General features: G+C 44.9%; 1 protein-coding gene across 1 annotated transcript in view; it reads right to left on the bottom strand.

The window, feature by feature from the left end:
* The window catches only part of LOC116988637 (C-reactive protein-like), a 124,734-nt gene extending 113,455 nt beyond the window's left edge, over positions 1-11,279 (bottom strand). The window contains exon 1 of the mRNA XM_033045524.1: positions 11,258-11,279. The gene's annotated coding sequence lies outside the window, so the exon portion shown is untranslated. The remainder of the gene's footprint in view (positions 1-11,257) is intronic.
* Positions 11,280-16,119: the final 4,840 nt, after the last annotated feature.

The following is a 16,119-nucleotide window of genomic DNA, read 5'->3' as shown; positions in this document are numbered from 1 at the left end:
TGCTTTAAATTGCCATTATTGCCTCATCCAGCTAAATTTCAAATACCTCCGATGATCCGTATGAACAGGCACTGAGTAATATGCATCCTTTAGATCTATACATGCCATATGACATCCTCTGGAAACCAATTGTTTGGCATTAGCAAATGTTTCCATTTTTAAATGTTTATACTGCACAAAAGGATTAAGGCTTGTCAGGTCCAGGATAATTCGACTCCCACCACCCTTCTTTGGCCTAGGAACAATATTTGACACAAATTGGTGAGGTTGATAAACTCTCAATCACCCCTTTTATATATAATTTTTCAATTTCAGCTTGAACTTCCAAATTCTCTTTTTGTGAGAAAATGAATGCCCGCCTCAATGTATGCTGTGTGGGTGGACACAAATTGGGAAATAATTCAATTCGAAACCCTTGTATACTGTGCAGTATAAATAAACCTGATGTTATCCCATACCATTCTTTCAGAAACCAGTGTAATCTCCCCCCAACTGGTAGGTGAATCTCACTCAATATGTTTCGACAAGAACCAGACCCACCTACCTCCATGGTTACTGGTGGAATTCTCTGTCCTCTGGTTCTGGTGGGAAAAGGCATGTTTGCCCGTGCTCCTGCTCGAGTGCGTCAGCTGCGCACATTGAATGGCCGGCTTAGTCCTTGACCGGACCCGGTTTCAGCAAACCGCTTGTAGGGGTACTGCCTCCGAAGGGTTCTGCTGGTCATTGGCTCCTTAATGAGCCCGATGGTTTTTGCCTCGTCATCCAACTCCTTCACCTGTTTTGCGAGGTCTTCCCCAAACAGCAGATTTGGTGGCTGGATGTTGCTAGGCTTACACAGAGCAGCGAACTTCGGGTTGATGGTTGGGCAGATGGTGCTCTTTCTCAGGCAGTTTATCTCAAAGTGCGCATTGCACATGAGAGCCAGGGCATCCTGCTGAACATCAGTCAGGTGCCCACCATCCACCGACCTGCCGAACGACGTAATGCCGGAAGCGAGCAGCTTCAGCACCCTTTGCAGCCTAATTTCCTGCGTACTGATGCCTACGCCCATATGGCCCCAGATGGCGTGGTTTACTGCCGGCACTTTAAGCAGGATACAATTAACCGGGGTGTCATACTTTTTGGCCGTTTCATCCATGGTCAGCTCCTGAAGGTGGTGTGAGGCCAAGAAATTAATACTCGCAGCCAACTCTTCACCCAGCGGCTCTCCTGAGTCTGTTGGGATGGCAAATCTTGTTGCCAGGAATGGTACCTGTGACTGGTGCCCTTCATCCCTTGGGGTAGCCTCCACTGCTGAACCCACAGACTCGGCGTCAGAATCATACTGACCCGTTATGCTCTCCTCCTTCAAGAGGGAGACATTAAGCAGCCCTGTAGAAGGTGCCGCTGGCGCGGGCTCTTGGAGAGGTGGCGATGACACATCTCCTCCTGCTGGAGTGTATCATGGTGGAGCATCCTCTCCATTAGGAGCTCCATCCTGGATAACCGACCAAACACGGTATCCATTCCCAGAGGGGAACCCTCCCGGCCCGACTCGTCCGAGTCTATCGGCCGTGCAGACTTTCTAGTGGCTTTGCGCCCCACAGGGGCAGTCATGGTGCTCTCAGACACCAAGTCTGCAGTCGTTGGTCTTACCGTTAGCGACTCAGTAGATGAACTAGGCAGCTACCCGCACTCTCGCGTTCTTTAGCTAATTTCGCAACGGCTCGCCTTGCTCTCAACGATTTCTCCATGCTTGGACTTGCCTCCTGAACACAAGAATTATCAAGCGCAGAATACAACCTCTGACTACATTTGACACTTACCTGAGGCTTTTAAAACTTACCGCTGGAGGAGCGATGCACCTCCCATTGGTTGCTGCGCCATGCGTCAGACGAATGACGCGTATGCGGACTGGCGGGGTTCTTCACGGAATCACTCATGTGACTCCTAAGTAAAATAGTATGCTATATTAAAATAGCAATTTATGGCACAGCCCAGTGTGGAGCTGATCTGCTGACAGTAAGATCACTTTAGAATGAGAGATGATGAAACAGCCCAGGTAAATGTGGATCCGTCGGGAACTGGGGAGAACTCCACTGGCTGGTATCAGGTGTAGCGCGCTGGAGATAGTGATCACAACTCCATCTGATTGCTTTGAATAGAAGCAAATCTGGATCTTGTGGGAAGGCACTAAACTGGTGTAAGGTAGATCACGATGTTATCACGCTGAAGGTGGGGAGAGTAAATTGGGAACAGTTGTTATTGGGTAAGTCCATATCTGACATGTGAGAGGCATTTGAAGTCGACTAATCAGAATTCAGAACTGCCATGTTCCAGAAAGGAGGGATAAAGATGGCAAGGTAAGGGAACCTTGGATGACCAAATAGGTTGTAAATTTAATCAAAAAGAAAAAGGAAGTAAATGTCAGGATTAATTAAATGAAGTCAGACAAGGTCTTCGAGGAATATACAGCAAGGCGGAAAGAGTTCAAAGAACTGTTTATAAGTTCAAGTTTGCGTTTATTGTCACATGCATCAATTATATGCACCAGTGATATTTGAGTTACCATGCAGCCATACTAAGTGAAAAGCAATACACACAGTCACATAAAATAAAATTTAACATAAACATCCACCACAGTGAGATCAACATTCCTCACTGTGATGGAAGGCAATAAAGTTCAGTCATCTTTCTCCTTTGTTCACCTGTGGTCAGGACCTTTGATCGCTCAGCACTTGCCGTTGTCGACGGTCCGATGTTCAAGCCCTCGCGTCGGTATGATGGAAACTCCAGCGTCGGGATGGATCGGAACACTCGGTGGCATGGAGCTCCTGAGTCGGCCTCTTTTTACTGGAGACTGCTGCTTCACAGTGTTAAAGTCCACAGGCCCCGTGTTCAGGGCACTTTCCCTGGTGATCCTCAGCAAAGGATGGTAAGTCCATGCCGCACCTGCGGCTTGAAGCACCTGGCCAGTCTTCAGGAAAGGCTGCACCACTCCCGTTGTTAGGCCGCGGGGATGCGACACAAAGAAAAATCGCATCTCCATCGAGGTAGAAGGGCCAGAAGGGACCATGAAATATCTCTTCATCGAGTCAGATTAATAAAAATCAAAGGGGTTTTTATACATGCCTTAAAATAAGAGAGTTACCAGGGAGAAGGTAGAACCACTCAAGGATAAAGGAAGACATTTGTATCTGAGCCAGATGTAAGCGAGGTAATAAACAAGTACTTTGCATCTTTATCCACTGAGGGAAAGGACATGAAGGATTGTAAAATCAATGTGGGCAACGCTAATATACAAGGGCTGTTGGTGATCAAGATGGAGATGGAGATTTTAAAATGAACTGATTACAGGGGCCTTGGTGAAGGTTTTTGCATCTTTTCTAATCACAGGTGAGGTCCTGGATGAATGAGGCATTATCAATGTTGTACCTTTGTTTAAGAAATAAAGTAGAGATAATCAGATGAATTATAGGTGAGTTAGCCTCATGTCAGTGGCAGGGAAGCTATTGGACATAATTTAGCGTAGGCAATGGCTAATTGTGGACAGTCTTTGTACACTGGCTTTGTACACAGCAGGTCATATCTTAGTAACTTGATCAAGCGTTTTGAGAAAATCATAAAGGTGATGAATGAGGGTAGTGCAGTACATGGTGTCAACGTGGACCAGAAAGGCATTTAATAAAGTATCGCCCGGTTGACTGATCCAGAAGATTAAGATACACATGATTCACGATGAATTGCTCATATGGATTCAGTACTAAATCACTCATAGAAGTCAAAGCGTTGTGGTGAAAGGGCGTTATCTGGCGTGGTTTGTGGCCACTGAAGTTTGTAGAGACTATGTTGGATCCTGTGTTGTATGTGATGTATATGACATGGACATAATTGTGGATGAGTTTGTTAATAAGTTTGCAGCCAACACCAAGATTGTTGGAGTGGTATACTGTGAGGAAGTAGACAGCAGTATACAAACCAACTACAGAAAAGGGGAGATAAATGGCAGATGAAGGTTAATTTAAGCAAGTGTGAGCTGTTGGACTTTAATCATTATCATCCTTTTATTGTCATCATGCAAAGTAACAATTGTACAGTGCAAAATGAGAAGACGTTTCCCAGGGAATACCGGAGCATCGCACATAAAAACTTAAACATTTCACGCATAAATAAAAAACAATCCAGTTCCTGATAAAAACAGTACGAATAGTTTTTTAAAAAGTGCAGGTAAAAAAAGCAACATTAAAATACAAGTAAAAAAATACAAATAAAAAAACAGTCATAAAATGTCCAGGGCAGCTGATTTAAGTGGCCTGAGCCAGTGCCAGAGTTATTACTCAGTGCCAGTTATTAAATTGTCAGTGCAAAAGTAGCAGAATCAGGTGGAGTGACTGTTTAGCAGTCTCACAGCGTGTGGAAGGAAGCTGTTTAGCAGTCTGGTTGTCCGGGCTTTGATGCTGCTGTATCTCTTTCCTGATGGCAGGAGATCTAGATGTGTGTGGAGTGGGTGCAGTTTGTCCTGAGCTATTCTCAGAGCTTTTTTCAGGCAGCGGCTCTGGAACAGTTCTTGTACCGAGGGTAGCGAGACACCAATGATCCTCTCTGCTCCCCTCACTACCCTCTGCAGAGACTTCCTGTCTGAGCAGTTACAGTTGGAGTACCACGTGTTCATGCAGTACGTGAGTACAGACTCCACCGTGCCCCTGTAAAAAGTCCTGAGGATGTTGGTGGGAAGTGAGACCTGTTTGAGTTTCCTCAGGTAGTGCAGTCGCTGATGGGCCCGTTTGACAATCCCAGTGATGTTCCTGGACCAGGTGAGACTGTCTGTGATTTGCACTCAGAGGAACTTTATGCTCTCCACTCTCTCCACCGTGGTGCCACTGATATTGAGGGGTATGTGTTTGGGCTGCGACCTCCTGAAGTCGACAATCATCTCCTTTGTTTTGTCTACATTTAATTCTAAATTGTTGTTGCCGCACCAGTCCACTAGTTGTTTCACTTCCTCCCTGTACATTGTTTCATCCTCTCCACTGATGAGTCCCACCACTGTGGTGTCATCTGCGAATTTTATAATCCTGTTGTCCCTGAATCTAGCAGCACAGTCATGTGTGAGCAGTGTGAACAACAGCGGGCTGAGCACACAGCCATGAGGGGAGCCGGTGCTCAGCGTGATCGAGCCTGAGGTGTTCTTGCCAACACGGACTGACTATGGTCTCTCTGCGGTCAGAAAGTCCAGGATCCAGTGACACAGGGTGGTGTTGAGGCCCAGCAGGGTTAGTTTCTCCACAAGTCTCTGTGGGATGATGGTGTTAAAGGCTGAGCTGGAGTCAATGTACAGGATTCTGGCGTAGGTGTTTTTGTTTTCCAGATGAGTGAGTACTGTGTGCAGCGTAGTAGAGATGGCATCTTCTGTAGAACGTTTGGGGCGATAGGCGAACTGGAGGGGGTCTAACGATGAGGGGAGGCTGGCAGTAATGTGAGGTTTAACCAGGCGTTCAAAGCACTTCATTACTATGGGGGTCAGGGCGACAGGGCGGTAATCATTTAGGCAGGCCACAACTGATTTCTTTGCTATTGGGATTATTGTGGAAGTTTTGAGGCATGTGGGGACAATGGCTTGACTAAGTGAGATGTTGAAGATGTCTGTTAGCACATCTGCTAACTCATCCGCACATTCCTTGAGCACCCGTCCTGGGATGTTGTCGGGACCAACTGCTTTCCACGGGTTGACCTTGAATGTGAGGGGAAAATATAAAAAAACATGTTTAATAGCAAAACTATTAACAGGATTAATTTACAGAGGGTTCTGTTTCAAGGCAGGGATATACACCCGGCCACCACTAGTTCCAGCATGTCCCTTACTCCACCACGTCTGGTGGCTATGACTAACAACAAAACTACCTCTCCCGCTTGTTCTCCCTGTCGTCATCACGTGTCCCCCGCTGCTTTCTCACTTCTGGGTTCACCGCCTCCCTCTAACTTTTCTGGCGAAGAGGGAGAGGGGTTGGTCCGTACGCGTTTGGGCCGTATTAGTAGACGTCCAGACAGATATGGAGAGTATGTTTGAATTCTAACTGCATGTGTGTTTAACTATATTCGCTCTTTACGGGGAAGGATGTAGATTGGTTATTGCATGTGAACCAATCATAGTAGAAATAGCATCACTAACCCCACCGTACTGTATGATTCATACTAACACCTACTTCCTATACTGGTCATTCTTGGAAGCGGTAACGATGAACTAACAACCTGCTGTACTGCTATACTATGGGTACCGATTAAAGATGATCTTGAACTCCAGATTGTACAGTTTGCTTATTTACAGTTCCCATCCCTTAAACCCTCTCAGCACCAACATCCTCTGATCCAAGCACGTATTTCCTCTTTTATCATTGAGCGATCCTACCTTCTTCCTGGTTACCCTCTTGTAAAATGGATTTGGTTACTCCCAATGCAGCAAACAAAGTCCTACAGCTCCATCATTACATCCTGAGCTACATCTATAACAACCTGGACTTGAAAATGGGGACCAAATCTGGCAACTCTGTGTACTGTCTCAGTGTATTACTACTATACGTGTACTTTATTTGAGATGATTATCTAAGATGTATTTGAGAGCTTACATGTAGTGATACTTGTATTGAACTGTATATAAAAATTAATTTCACTGTTCCTTGGTCCAAGTGAGAAATAAAATTCTATTGCATTGAATACGATTGAGCCTTCTACTCAATGCCCCAACAAATGAAGGCAAGCATACCATTTGCCTTCTTTACCACACTATGTACTTGTGTTGCCACTTTCAATGAGTTAAGAACTTGGACCCCAAGACCCTCTGTAAATCAATGCTGCTAAGGGTTTTGTCATCAACTGTATACTTTCTCATCACATTTGACCTCCCAAAACACAACTTCTCACAGTTAGTCAAATTAAACTCCATGTGCCATTATTCTTCCCATTTCTGTGGCTGATCTATATCCCATTGTGAACTTTGACAAACTCCACAGTGAATGGGAACACCCTGGAGAATGGTGTGGAGCAGAGTGCAGGTACATCATTTCCTGAAAGTGGCATAATAACTTTAAAAATATACCACCAATCGGAATAAAACTTGGTGCATTTGCAGCACAGAACAACGGTGAGTAAGGTGGCAAAAAATTGTAGCGTATTGCGTACTGTTTTTGCGCAAATGTAAAAACATCTCAAACCGGAAGATAACAAGATGAGAGTTTTATTGTAGAATTAAAAGACATTTGCACATGTACATGGATAGGAAAGGTTTAGAGGGATATGGGTCAAACGTGGCCAGCTGGGATTTGCATAGATGTGCCATCTTGGTTGACATGGGTAAGGTGGGCTGAATGGCCTGTTTCAGTGCTGTGTGACTGTGAATCTGAAGCAGTTCCTCGTGTTGGTCTTTCATGAGTATCTGGCTGATCAGCTTGTTTTCAAGTTGCCGCTCAGCTCACTTAGAGAACATTGTCATCTTATGACAATAGAGGGAGCTGTTTCCCCGTGTAACCTTGCTGGTCCTGTTTCCACCACTGGAGCCAAAAACATAGCGTGTGTTATTTCACATCCCATGTATGTCCTCAGTCTGATAACTCTGGGGCTGCATCATTATATTTCAGACACTGCCGTGGTGGGATACCAATCCTGTTGGTGTACCTCCAGCTGAAGTCACACCAATAATGTTCCACTTCTGTTTCACAGAGAAATATAGCATGGAAGCAGGCCCTTTGGCCCAACTTGCCCACACCGACCAACACTAGTCCCACCTACCTGTGTTAGGCCCATATCCCTCTAAACCTATCCTATCCATATGCCGGTCTAAATGTTTCTTAAACGTTGCGATAGTACTTGCTTTAACTATCTCCTCCGGCAGCTCATTCCATATACCCACCACCCATTGTGTAAAAGAGTTACCCCTCAAGTTTCCATTAGATCTTCCCCCTGCCAAACCCCCCAATCACCTTCAACCTATGTCTTCTGGTTATCGATTCCCCTCCTCTGGGTAAGAGACTCTGTGAGTGGACCCAATCTATTCCACACACAATTTTGTACACTTCTATAAGATCACCCTCATTCTCACATGCTGAAAGGAATCGAGTCGTAGCCTGTTCAATTGCTCCCTATAGCTCAGGCCCTCCACTCCTGGCATCATCCTTGTAAATCTTCTCTGCACGCTTTCCAGCTTGACAACATCTTTCCTATTACACAGTGCCCGGAACTGAACACAATACTCTAGAAATGTGGCCTCACCAACACCTTATATAACTGCAACATGACTTCCCAACTTCTATACTCAATACCCTCACTGATGAAGTGCCGAAAGCCTTTTTGACCAACCAATCTACCTGAAACGCCATTTTCAAGGAGGTATGTACCTGCACTCCTAGATCCCTCTGCTCTACAACACTCGCCCAAGCCCTACCCTTCACAGTGTTGGTCCAAAAATGCAACAGCTCACATTTCTTGCATTAGATTCCATCAACCATTCCTCAGCCCACCTGGCGAAATTATCAAGATCTTGCTGCAATTTTTGACAACCTTCTTCAAGGTGGGATGGGTTTGACCTTTGTGAGTGCAGAGTGTACGTTGCATGTGGTGGACATTGTGAAACCAAGCAGTTGCTGATAGCTCCATCTTTGTGTATGATCTGTAAGTTGTGATCAGCCAGCCAGGGCCCACTGCAACACGTGGCTGCTGGAGGAGACACTCTCTTGATTTATGAGGCCAGTTGCAATAGTGCTTTGGTCAGTGTGGACCCTGGGATGTGGATTTGGAGATCTCGGCAATGGTGGTATCACAGGATGTCAGAATGTCTTGGGGGCAGCAATTATTGGGCGATAATGGCCTCCGTTAGCCAGCATGGTGCAACAACTGATACTAGCCAGTGAAGTTCTCCCCTGTTCCCCACGGATTCACATTCACCCTGTTTGTTTCATCGTCCCTCAGCCTAAAGCGATTTTATTGTCAACAGATCAGCTCCACACTGGGCTGGCTTGAATCAATTTAGTGATGGACACTGAGAATGCACTGTGTTAACTGTAGACCAGACACACACACGCGCGCGCGCACACACACACACGCACACACACACACACACAGAGTCATTTCTTAGACAAGATCTTTGTTGTTTTGATGCTCGTTTATTAAGCTGATGAAACTGTAATGTTACAGTTCAATCATAATTACTAGAAGCACAGAACACATTGTGAGCTTTCCAACCCTTGGTGTAACAAACAATGTGAAATCCAGAGGGTAATACAGAGAGAGACAGTAATAATTCCAATCAGCACAATCTAAATCAAGGCAGGATCAGCCTCCACCACAGGGACTTTCCCACAGTCCGTGTCTGCCCATCACCACCACCCCCGTGCCCCTGGTGCTTTCTTGTTCCCAGTGGGATTTGAGGAAGGGCTCCAGCAGAATGGACGAGGAGGGGAGTCTGGTTAAAGAGGATGGACTTGTCTGTTCTGGGCAGTCCCTGGACTTCAGTCAAGGGTCAGTGTGTGGGGCAGTGCCCTGGGGTTTACACCCTGCTGATCCCTGTAGACATCACCATGGTTCCCCACTCCCCATCCCTCTCTCAATGTGTGACGGAGAATGGCCGAGACTCTTGTGTACTGAGTTGGAAGCCATTACCCTGTCGGTGATGAGAAACTGGAAGGACAGTGAGTTGTCCCTTACCCCGACATAAACAGCTCTTTAATCAGGAATCAACATCAGTGCTTCTACCACTGATCTGGTTTAGAGAGGAAAGATCGCAAAGCGAGGTCATGTTCAGCAAGAGTAGTTTGAGGACATTGTGTTCTCCTCTGCACATTTAAATGCCTTTTGGAGCCAAAACATTTAAAGTGTACAATTATTATTGGTGTTAAATATGACGTTCCCTCCTGTTGTAAATGTTGTTGATCCCCAATCAATGATGTTCCCTCCAGCATTGAAACAAACCTGACTGATCAACGTAATCTCATTGGGTTTTAGAACACGATCCCACATATTAACATCAGTTATCTCTCCGACATATGACTGACTGGCGTCAAAACCTCCACCAACTGAGTCTTGGTCCTGACCTAGAATAAATTCACCAGACCCTTTCACAACCTGACCCTTTACATGAACCTCCCGTACATGGCATCTCCCATTGACCCAGATTATTATCTCACCCCCTTTAGACTCCCAGGTCACACAGATGTGTCTCGGTAAATAATTCATTTCTGGGATGTAAAACTTATATTCATAACTTCCTAAATACAGCCAGAGTTGTGTTTTAGTTTCTTGCCAAATCAGTAGTTCGTTGGCGGAAGAGCTTGTAGCGTAGGAGAACAAACTTTGGTAAGTATTTTCAGTGCCTGCCCTGAAACAGACAGTAAAGGCGGTCAATCCGGTGAAATCATGTGCATTCAACCTGACGAAGCTGTTGTCTGTCTCGGTTTGGAATTTCACTGATTTTCCATACAATCCTGTAAAATTGAAGAGTAAACATTTTAAATCTCACTTTGCCATCTGAGATGGAACACAAGGTCGCTAGTGAGCAGTGATTTGCAAAATGATGTTTTATTTTAATGTGAGAGACAGAGTGGCATCTGAAGACTGGCAGGTTTGGAGAGAGTGTTGAAGAGTTTACCTGGATTGGAGCACCTTCGGTACAAGGAGAGGTGGGACAAACATGGATTATTTTGTCTGGAGTGTTGGAGGCTGAGGGGCAAACTGTAGAAGTACAAAATGACAGGCAGCATAGTTAGTGTAGATAGTCAGAGTCTGTTTTATCCCCCAGGGTGGAAATGACAAGTAGCAGAAGGCACAGATTGATAGTGAGAGGGATCAAGTTAAAAGGAGATGTGAAAGGCAAGTTCCTGTTTCCACAGTGGTGGGTGCCTGGAACACACTGCCAGGGGTGATGGTAGAAACAGATACAATAGCAGTGTTTAAGGGGCATTTAGACAGACACATGCACATCGAGGAATAGATGGGAGATGGGATTAGTTCAAACTGTGCTGGGAGATGGGATTAGTTCAGACTGACATCATGGTCAGTACAGACACACACTCTCCAAACCTACACGTAAATCTCATACAAACCTGCACTGTCCGATCCTGACAGGTAAATGCACATCACAAGCACAATTGTTGCGAAGGGCTTCATCCTGTCTCCAACCTGTTAAAACAAAGAATTCCCAATTCATTTCATTTCACTTGTCGATCCATTGAAACTGAGAACCAGCAGCCAGTCCGTGTGTCAGCAACACACAAACAGTCCCTCTGGTACTCACTGTGTCCGTCTCCAACAAGCCGGTTTCACCACAGGGGGGGTCCAATACCCTGGGCACAAGATGCTGCAATTTATATTCTGCTGAACCCAGTCACTGCCAATCGTAGGATGGAACTGAGGGGGTGGAGCAAACTCTGCTGCCATCCAATACTCAGAGAGCTGCCATTGATCTGTGTGCTGACATCAGTCAGCATCAGGTGATGAGGGAGAGGGAGTGGAGTGAGCGGGGGAGGTGATGAAGTTCACCTCCCCCGCCCGATCAGAGCTATCTTCCCTACCCCACTGTGGCTCTGATCTGTGACACAACTTCATGTTGAGAGGGAGAAGTGCACGTACATGTATTGGATGCTTGCCATGAGGTTGTGGTCAGGACCGCTGACAGCTGATTCCTGGAATACATGTAAAGAAGTTTGGTTACTTCCTCGATTCATCCCATGGGAAAGTGTCCAATGAGTGAATGAGTGGGCACAACTTGGAGTCATGAGTCATCGCATCATACAGCACAGAAACATACCCTTCAGTCCAACTTGTCAATGCTAACCAAGATGCCCTGTCTACACTAGTCCCACCTGCCTGCATTTGGCCCATATCCCATTATACCTTCCATATCCATCTTCCCTATCCATCTTTCTATCCAAAATTCCCACCACCCTCAGTGAGAATACGTTGCCCCTCAGGTTTCTTTTCATCCTACCCTCTCACCTTAAACCTATGTCCCCTGGTTCTTGATTACCCTACTGTGTCTAAAAGACTGTACATTTGCCCTATCTATTCCATTCATGACATTATACACTTTTATAAAATCAGCCCTCAGCATTCTGCACACCAAGGCATAAAGTCCTGGCCTGCTCATCCTCCTCATATCTTCTCTGCACTTTTCCAAGCTTAATGACAACCTTCCTATAACTGGGTGACAAAGACAATGCACCAAATGTGACCTCACACATGTGTAGTACATCTGAAGGGTGTTGTACCGAAAGCCTTCTTGACCATGTTATACACCTGTGATAACAATTTCAGGGAACTATGTACCTTCACTCCTAAATCCCACTGCTCAACAACACTCCCTGGGCCTGCCATTCACTTTCAAGGTCCTGCCCTGATTTGACTTCATAAAAAGCAACACCTTGCTCTTATCTACGTTGAACTCCACTAAACATTCCTCAGTCCACTTAGCTGATCACGACCCTGCTGTAATTTTTTTTTTTTTTTTTTTTTTTTTTTTAATATTTTATTTTATTAGAAGTAAGTACAGTCATATGGCACCAAAGTGCCTAATATATATTTTCATAATACATTTTATGTACAACTTCTTTTTTTTTTTTTGTTACACTGAAAAAAGATTAGAATAAGAAAAAGAAGTTAGATAGTAAAGGATAGAAAGATGTGAAATATATAGTGTGTGAAAAAAGAAAACGAGTAAATGAAGAAAGTTGAGAGAGAGAATAGAGAAAAGAAAAGAAAAGAAAAAAAGAGGAGATCATTATTTATAGTCTTGACCAACCCTCGTCCAGTCCTGAAACAGTTATTTTTTACAATTGTGTTGCACCATATGATTCCAAAAAAACGATGAATGGAGACCAACTCGTTATGAATTGGTCTGATTTATCCATTAGGAGGAATCGCATTTCCTCAAGATGAGCGGTGTCCAACATACTTGCAATCCACATTTTAAGCGTAATTTTTAATAACCATCTTCACTATCTATAATACCACCCACTTTAGTGTCACCTGTAAACTTACTTTACGCAATCCAATTGAAAATTGTTGATGTAAACCACATACAGCTATGGGCTCAGCACCAATCGTTGAGGCACACTACTAGTCACAGGTCTTCAGTCCGAGAAACAAAACTGTTCCATCATCCTCTGCTTCCTTAAACTAAGTGAAAAAGCGAGTTCGATATTACAACTGCACATGCCCAGGTCATGGGTCATCCGGGATAAACATTCTCGCCAACGGAGCTACTGTGTTTGTATGGACCTGCGTTTCATATGTATTTTCCAGTTTTACTTCTTCGAGGTAAGAAAATACTGCTTTCAAAACTATTAACTAGGAGTATTTATGGTTAATTTATACAAAACCACAATGATTTTGGTGGTTTTATTGCTATATGCTTCGGTAAGTGAGTGAGATTGTGTCGATGAATAACAACCATTTTTTATTGTTGACTTGTTTGTTGACTTCTGAATGAGTTCTGCATGTACATGTGTGGGTAAAGTTGTGAAAGAAGATTTCTTTCAGCCATCTTGAATCAAAATGGCTATAGGCCTTGCCTTCTTTGTAGTCGCTAAGCAGGCGAGACTTCAGTGAAGTGGCTGGCTGGTTAGCCTCATCATAACTGGCAAGATGACTTGACAGCTCGACGATGGATGTGGGAGGTCAGCGGTCGGTAGCACGGGCTTCTTCGTGTACGATGCGGCGTAAGCAAGAGAAGCAAGTTATTTTTCAACCGCCTGTCTGCTAAAAAATGCTTCAAAGCTTCGACTTTCCATTGCAGAAAATCATCCAGTGAAACATCATCGTAATTTGGGTCAGCCATAACCAATATAAGATTCAAAGAAGAACAAAACAGACCGAAAATGTACTCACAGTTTATACAGCGCTGCATTCGCTTCTTTTAAATCTCGATGACCTTTGACAAATCCCATAATTCCTTGCGTTTATCGAGATACTGAACTCGCTTTTTCTCAATCAATTTGACTAGCTCACCTTGGGTCCCCTGACATTTAACCTTCCAGAGTCACCTTATCAAATGCCCTGCTGATGTCCGTATAGACAACGTATATGTCTTTGCCCTTGTCAACATTTTTGGTAACTTCTTCAAAAAGGATTCATAAGATACTTTCTTCCACCTACAAAACCATGCTGATTATCCCTAATCAACCTTTGTCTATCCAAAGCCATATGTATCTAATCCCTCAGAATCCTCACCAGTAACTTGTTTTCCACAGATGTTAGGCTCACTAATCTATATTTCTCAGGATTTTCCAGCCCCTTAAATAGAGGAAAACATTAGCCCCCCCCCCCTCCCCCCCCCCCCCCCCCCCTCTCCCCCCCCCCCCCCCCCCCCCCCCCCCCCCCCCAACCCCCCCCCCCCCCCTCCCCCTCCAGCTTCTGGCACTTCACCCATGTCTAATGTTGATTCATATCTCTCAATCAAGTTTTCCTGCCATTTCTTCTCTTGCTTCCCACATTGTCCTTGTCTATATCTAATTAAGATCGGGAGATTTATGTACCATCATATGCCTTAGGACGTCCAGCAACTTCTCAACCCTGGTACGGACTGTCCTCAAGACATCACCATTAATTGGCCTATGTTCCCCAATCCAGTTAACTGCATCCAGGAATGTTTTCTCAACCAATATGTAGATGGCCATACTCATCAGAGGACATCACAGGACCTCAGTGGGAAAAGTGCTGGGCAAGTCACTGATATGTAAGTGGGGGAACTAATACTATCAGTTTTAAGGAGAGGGGCAAAGTTGAAAGTATTTTACACTGTGAGTGGAGGGTGATTGTTGGTGTTGTCAGAGGTGGTGATGGAGGCAGATGAGATAGTGTTGTTTAACAGGCTTTTAGATAGGCACATGGATCTGTAGGAAATGGAGGGATAGGCACTACATGCAGGCAGATAAGATTAGTTTATCCTAACACCGTGTTCAGGATGAACATTATGGGCCGAAGGGCCTTTACCTGTGCTGTGTTGGTTTATGTTCTGATTGGGGAATCCTGGCAGATGAGGGATAATGAGGCACTGGTCAGAAAATAGGAGGCATGCATCAAGTGTAAGCAGCTGCGATCAAACAAAACCTTAGAGTGGAATAAGCAATGGTGGATTACTCTGTGTGTAAATATCAGGAAGGCTGAAAGAGGACATTTAGTATCTTTGGCCAACAAGGTAAATGTGAATTCTAATGGGCCTGTCCCACTTAGGTGACTTTTTAGGCAACTGTAGGAGACTATGCCACATGGTCGCCACATGTTCGCGGGTGATTGCCAGGGAGTCGCCTTCACGGTCATGATGAGCACCCGCATTCTGGAAACTAGTCCTGGCCTCATTAGTCAAGTCAAGTCAAGTCAAGTCAAGTTTATTCACCACATACGCATATGAGATGTGCAGTGAAATGAAAAGTGGCAATGCTTGCGGATTGTGCAAAAAACTACAAAACAGAATGGAACAGAATCAGAATTACATAATTGTGGGGGGTAAAAAAAGAAACAGCAATTTAAAAAGACACCACACAATAGTAAATTGGGACATTATGGTCCAATTTAGACTAGAATGAAGGACTAGACTAGAATGGACTAGAATGAAGCCGCCTTGGACAGTAGCGAGAATTCTCAAGCCGTAGGTGGGTCGCGAGGAGGTCCTAATGGGTTGCCAGGAGGTTGAAGGTTCTGGAAGGTTCACGGAGGTTCTTGTTGGTTGTAGCCGGTGCTGACCGGTGAATTTCATTGGCTCATTGGGAAAGAAAAAGGTAAGCAGTAGTTTTTAGAACCAACCAGTAATGTTAAATGTCCGCCGAGCTTCACAGCCGTGTATTTCTAGCTTCTTAAAAGTTGTCTCCACTCCTTCTCTCCCCTTCTCCCCCCCCTCTCTCCCCTCTCTTTTAAAGGATTTACCGTGCACTGTGCTTTAGTCATCTTTTTAGAGCGTCAATCTTCCTGTTCATCGCGGTGTGCGTCTGTTTCACCTTGGCTTTGCAACGTGTGAATTTTTTAGACAGCACTCCCCTCGCTTGCCCTGTCCCCCACCCGCATAACGGGCTGGTGAAGGAAGCGACGTGTTTGTGTGTGTTCCACTCTGACAGTTGCCATTCCAGTTGCCAGTTTTTCAGGCAACTGCCGGCAACTTGACAG

Source organism: Amblyraja radiata, chromosome 27 (assembly GCF_010909765.2).
Source record: "Amblyraja radiata isolate CabotCenter1 chromosome 27, sAmbRad1.1.pri, whole genome shotgun sequence".
In the NCBI taxonomy this organism is placed as follows: domain Eukaryota; kingdom Metazoa; phylum Chordata; class Chondrichthyes; order Rajiformes; family Rajidae; genus Amblyraja; species Amblyraja radiata.
This window is presented reverse-complemented; position numbering and strand designations above follow the sequence as displayed.